Below are 6,671 nucleotides of genomic sequence, written 5' to 3'. Positions count from 1 at the left end.
TTCGAGAGTTTGAATCGTCCTCTCAGATTGGCCATTTGTCTGTAGATGGTAAGCTATACTGAATTGCAGTTTCGTTCCCAATGCGATCTATAAGCTTTTCCAAAAGGCAACTGTAAATGTCATGTCTCGATTAGATGTAATCGTCATCGACACTCCATGCAGACGAACAATCTAACGCATGTACAATTCTACATATCTATACAATGCAAGGTCCTTTCGTACGACAATAAAGTGAGCTAACTTCGTCAGTTTGTCGACCACAACCCAAATAGAATCATTATTCATCTGACTCCTCGGTAAGCCCATCACAAAGTCCATTGTGATGTGTTCCCATTTCCACTCGGAAATCTCAAGAGGTTACAAAAGTCCTCGCAGCTTACAGTGATGTGCCTTCACTTGCTGACACGTCAGACATTTGGCAACATGCTTGGCGATGTCCGCCTTCATACCAATCCACCAATAGTGTTAACACAAATTCTGATATATTTTCGTACTGCCTGGATGAATGCCGTAACTGCTACGATGAGCTTCTAACAAAATATCCTCCTTAAGCTTTGCATCGTCAGGTACATACAATCGTCCTCGAAACCTCAGTGTTCCATCTTCAGAAATCTAAAAATCAGCATTTCTCTTTTCGGTATCCTCTTGCAAGATTTTCTGAATATTCGGGTCTGTTGACTGAAGCATCTTGATCCTTATATGTACTTACAGCTCAATTCTAAGGGTGGCCATAAGATTTTAAAGGTGGCCTACCTCAAATTTGAAAACCAAATCTTGAGCTCTCTCGAGTAAAATCCACTCCTTAACCATCATCCGTGTAATTGAAGATTTTCGACTCAATGCATCTGCGAATATTCACCTTTCCCCGGTGATACAATATATCACAATCATAATCATTCAGAAGTTCCATCCAGCGATGCTATCTCATATTCAACTCCTTCTGACAGAATAGGTACTTAAGACTTTAATGGTTTGTAAAAATATGGAATCTTTCTCCATATAAATAATGTCTCCAAATATTCAAAGCGAAAATGATTGCTGTGAGTTCCAAGTTGTGCGTCGGATAATTCAGCTCATGATGTCTCAACTAACAGGACGCGTATGAAACAACCCTGCCATGTTGCATTAACATGAATCCCAGTCCTCTAAATGACGCATCACTATAAATCTCATACCCTCCAGGACCAGATGGAATTGTTAACACTAGTGTGGCAGTCAGCTTTTGCTTAAGCTCTTGGAAACTACGCTCACACTTATCTGTCCACACAAACTTTTCTTCCTTCTTCAGTAGTTGAGTCAACGGTGAAGCTAAAACTAAAAATCCTTCTATGAACCTTTTGTACTACCCTACCAAACCCAAAAAGCTTCTTATCTCTATCACTATCGTCGATCTTGGCCAGCTGATAACTGCTTTGATCTTGGTCGGGTCCACAGAGATTCATTCACCTGAAATTGCATGACCTAGGAAAGTGACATGAGTAAACCAAAACTCGCACTTGCTGAACTTGGTGTACAGTTCATGATTCCTCAGTGTCTAAAGCACCATCCTCAAATGTCTTTCGTGCTCCTCAGGATTTCTCAAGTACACCAGAATGTTGTTGATAAAAACGATCACAAACTGATCCAGATACTCCTTGAACACTTGATTCATCAAATCCATGAAAGCAACTGGGGTGTTTGTCAAACCAAACGGCATTACAGTGAACTCATAATGGCCGTATCAAGCACGAAATGCTAACTTCGGTATGGCCTCCTTTTTAATCCACAGCTGAGGATACCTTGTCCTCAAATCAATCTTAGAGAATATCGACGTTCCCTATAATTGGTCAAACAAGTCGTCGACCCTCAGTAGTGGATACTTGTTCTTAATCGTCACTTGATTGAGTTGACGATAGTCGATACACAAGCGCAATGAACCATCTTTCTTCTTCACGAGCAGAACTAGTGCTCCCCAAGGTGATGCACTGGGACGTATGCCAACAACTCTTGCATCTACACCTTCAGTTCTTTCAACTCAGGCAACACCATCCAATAAGGAGCCTTAGAGATAGGCTCTATCTCGGGGGCTAACTTAATCACAAACTCAAACTCCCTTTCTGGCAGCAGACCTGGCAATTCCTTTGGGAACATGTCTGGAAACTCTTGAATCACTACGATATCTTCGATCTTTAGCTCCTCAACTATCATATCCATGACAGTTGCTAAGTAACCTTGACAACCCTCATCTAACAAACAAGTTGCCTCAAGCAACGAGATTAAGGTAATCAAGGGTCCTCCTCGACTTCCAATAAACTCGAAACTTTCACCCGCTAACGGGTTAAACCGAATTACTTTACGATAGCAGTCCATCTTAGCTTGTTGATTGGTGAGCCAGTCCATGCCAATTATCACATCAAAACCATATATGGCTAGGACTATCAAATCTATCATTCCCTCTCACTCAACAATCACTAACTTGCAACCAAGACAACCCATCATAGACAACACCTTATCCTTTAACGGTGTAGATATACTAACCACTGACTCCAACAACTCGGGACTCAATCCTACCAACTTAGCAAATTGCTCAGCTATAAACAAATGAGTTGCACCAGGGTCAAAAAAAGTATAAGTAGCATGATCATTCAGGGAAACAGTACCTGTAACCACATCAGGCAAGTCCTCTGCTTGTCCTGTAGTGATGACGTACACTCTTCCGTATGCTGGAGGTTTGTTATGTCCACCTTGTTGTGCAATATGTGGCACAAACCCCCTATTATAACCCATCAGTGGCAGCGGTGACAACTGTTGTGGTCCCATCGATCTTCTGGGACAATTCCTAGCTATGTGGCCATGCTAGTTACACTCATAACAAGCACCCGGCCTAAAATGGCATGGGGTTGATCCGTGTCGTCTTCCGTAGAAGCGACACACACCCATCTAGCTTGGCACTGACTTACCTACCCCACCTTTCATGTTAGGTGGGATAGTGTACCTTCCTCCTGTAATAGGTTTCTTCCCAAACCTATTTCCATCCCTATTCGAACCAAACCACGACCTAGATGCAACGGCTTGTTCGTTCAGATTCCTCTCTATCAACTAGGCACGACGTATAGCTCGTTATAATCCTTCAGGTCAAAAGGCACTAGCGAATTCTTCAGCTCTGGTCGAAGGTCGTTTCTAAACCTCCGAGCTCTATCTTCAGGATCTTCCACCAGCCTTGGAGCGTACTGCGATAGCTCAGCAAACTTAGGTTCATATTGATCTACTATCAGCATGCCTTAACGGAGACGCTAGAATCCCTCCAGCTTTTTCTCTCGGGCGCTATCAGAAAAATACTTGCTATTAAAGGCTCTCAAGAAGGCGTTCCACACCAGAACCTCACCTTCAGGTACTCTACCTCTGGTGGCCCTCCACCAGGTACTTGCATTGCCCTGCAACTGATATACTGCCAGGACAACCTTCTCCTCCTCATTGCACATCAATAGTGCAAAGGCCTTCTCTAGGTCTTGTATCCAGAAGGTTGCAGCCTTGGGGTCTCCGGCTCTTATGAACCTCGACGAGTTCAGCTTCAGGAACTACTCCACCAACTTGTACATGGGCTTCTCTCTCTCAACAACTACGTTCCCAGGTGGAACTTCGGCAGGTGCGGTTGCGGCAGCAACAACGGTGATGACGTCATGAGAAGTCCACTGAACCTTATCATTTAAAGGAAGGAGAAGTCGTAACAAGGTTTCCGTAGGTGAACGTGCGGAAGGATCATTGTCGAATCCTGCCCAGCAGAATGACCAGAGAATCGGTAACAAACTCAACGGGGACAGCGGGCTCAGCCCGACGTCCCTCTCGACACCGAGGATCAGGCTCGGGCTCCTTAGGGTGCTCGGTCTTTGTCCTCGGCGGCACAACGAACCCCGGCGTGGAATGCACTTACGTATCTCCTAAGGCTTACGCAGCCAATGCGCCATGACTTGAGAGTGCCAACGCTCCATGACTTGAGTGTATGCACACAAGGGTATGTGTGTGCTATTCCAAGCATGAGCATGTGACTTGGTTCGGCCGACATGCCACGACTTGAGTGATGTATAAGCGGCATGAGAGGAAATCGAAACGCTCCGAGTGTGGTGACTTGTGCTTGGCCTACTTGCCATGACTTGAGAGTGCTTTACATATGTCCCGTCGTGACAAGGCCAACGTGCCGTGACTTTTGTGCAAATGACCACTGGTGAATGCCGATCGATCCCCGCACTGTGTGCATCGATCCTTCAATCCTCGGGCCTTCCCCTCACCATGCGAATCGATCGCGAAATTGTTCGATTGTTGAGGGACGAATTAGCTGCTAGGAAAAAATTTTGACCTAAAAAAAAAACAAAACAACTACCGAAATTTTTGGTAAGTTTTTTTTTTTTTTTGGTGAAAAGTAAAGTGGCACCAAAAATTTTTATAAGTTGTTCGTCTTTCATAAGTCCAAGAATTTCACCTCTGAAATACTAGTCGAGCCTTGTGATCGATCGTGGTAGAGGACCTTGGATCGTGCGGATCGATCCATGCGCCATACGGATGTTGATCCATGCACCATTCGGACCGATCTCGGTCGACCCATGCACCGTGTCAGTCGATCCATGCTTCGATCCCGGTTGAGGTCCTTGGCCGTGTCGATGGCTTAATCTTTGAGACAAGCATGTGACTATCGTGTCGTCGGGCACGATCGAACGTGGATCGATCCTAGTCGAGCAGGGATCGGTCATGGTCAGGGGCCTCGGCCGCGGGGAACGATGGTCGATCGACCCTTGCACCATGCGGATCGATCATGGGTCGATCCCCGGTCGTGCGGGATTGATCTTGAGCACCGTGCGGATCGACCTTGCATCGATCGGATCGATCCATGCACCGTGTGGATCTATCCCCGGTAGTGCGCGATTAGTCCTTGCACCGTGCGGATCGATCGTGGATCGATCCCTGGTCGTGCGGGATCGGTCCCTGCACCGTGCAGATCGACCTTGCATCGATCGGATTGATCCATGCACCGTGCGAATTGATCGTGGATCGATCTCTGGTCGATCCCAGTCGAGCGGGATCAATCCCTGCACCATGCGGATCAATTGCGATCGAGCGGGATCAGTCCCTACACCGTGCAGATCAATCCCCAGTCGAGCATGATCGGTCCCAGTCGAGGGCCTCAACCGTGCGGATCGAGCGGGATCGTTGATCATGGATTGATCATGGTCGACGGCCTCGGTCGTGTGGATCGATCATGCACCGTGCGGATCGATCATGGATCGATCCCGTCGAGCGGGATCGATCGTGGTCGAGGGCCTCGGTCGTGTGGATCGATCCATGCACCGTGCGGATCGATCATGGATAGATCCCGGTCGAGCGGGATCGATCGTGGTCGAGGGCCTCGGTCGTGTGGATCGGTCCATGCACCGTGCGGATCGATCATGGATCGATCCTGGTCGAGAGTCTTGGCCGTGCGGATCGATCATGGATCGATCGTGGTCGAGGGCCTCGGCCGTGTGGATCGATCCATGCACCGTGCGGATTGATCATGGATCGATCCCGATCAAGCAAGATCAATTGTGGTCGAGGGCCTCGGTCGTGTGGATCAATCCATGCACCGTGCAGATCGATCATGGATAGATCCCGGTCGAGCGGGATTGATCGTGGTCGAGGGCCTTAGCCATGTGGATCGATCATGGATCGATCCCGGTCGAGCGGGATCAATCGTGGTCGAGGAACTCGGCCGTGTGGATCGATCATGGATCGATCCCGCTCCCGGTCGAGCGGGATCGATCGTGGTCAAGGACCTCGGTCGTGTGGATTGATCCATGCACCATGCGGATCGATCATGGATCGATCCCGGTCAAGCGGGATCAATCGTAGTCGAGGGCCTCGGCCGTGTGGATCGATCCATGCACCGTCCGGATCGATCAAGGATCGGTCCCGGTCGACAAGGATCGATCGTGGTCAAGGGCCTCAGCCGTGTGGATCGATCCATGCATCATATGGATCGATCATGGATCGATCCCAGTCGAGTGGGATCAATTGTGGTCGGGGGCCTCGGCCGTGTGGATCAATCGATGCACCGTCCGGATCGATCAAGGATCGGTTCCGGTCGACAGGGATCGATCGTGGTCGAGGTCCTCGATTGTGTGGATCGATCCATGCACCATGCGGATAGATCATGGATCGATCGTGGTCGAGGGCCTCGGCCATGTGGATCAATCCATGCACCGTGCGGATCGATCATGGATCGATCCCAGTCGAGCGGGATCGATCATGGTTGAAGGCCTCGGCCATGTGGATCAATCCGATTGGTGCATGGATCAATCATGGATCGGTCCCGGTCGAGCGGGATCGATCCTTGCACCATGCGGATCGATCGTGGCCGACCGCCTCGGCCGTGTGGATCGATCCGATCGGTTCATGGATCGGTCCCGGTCGAGCGGGATCAATCCCTGCACCATGCGGATCGATCATGGATCGATCGAGGCCGACCGACCATGGTCCGATTGCAACTTCACCGATCATTTCTTTTCCGATTGAATCCATTCTTCTTCCTAAATTTTGTTTGTGTCATAAAATAGCCTCCCCAATGGTTTTCCCACGTCCCAATTATTATTTTTCTAATTTTCCGGATTTTCTCAATTTTTTAAATACCAAAATATATATATATTTCCGGTTGTCAAAAAAAA

The sequence above is a fragment of the Eucalyptus grandis genome, chromosome 10 (genome assembly GCF_016545825.1).
Source record: "Eucalyptus grandis isolate ANBG69807.140 chromosome 10, ASM1654582v1, whole genome shotgun sequence".
Lineage (NCBI taxonomy): Eukaryota > Viridiplantae > Streptophyta > Magnoliopsida > Myrtales > Myrtaceae > Eucalyptus > Eucalyptus grandis.
Note: the sequence above shows the minus strand (reverse complement) of the source record.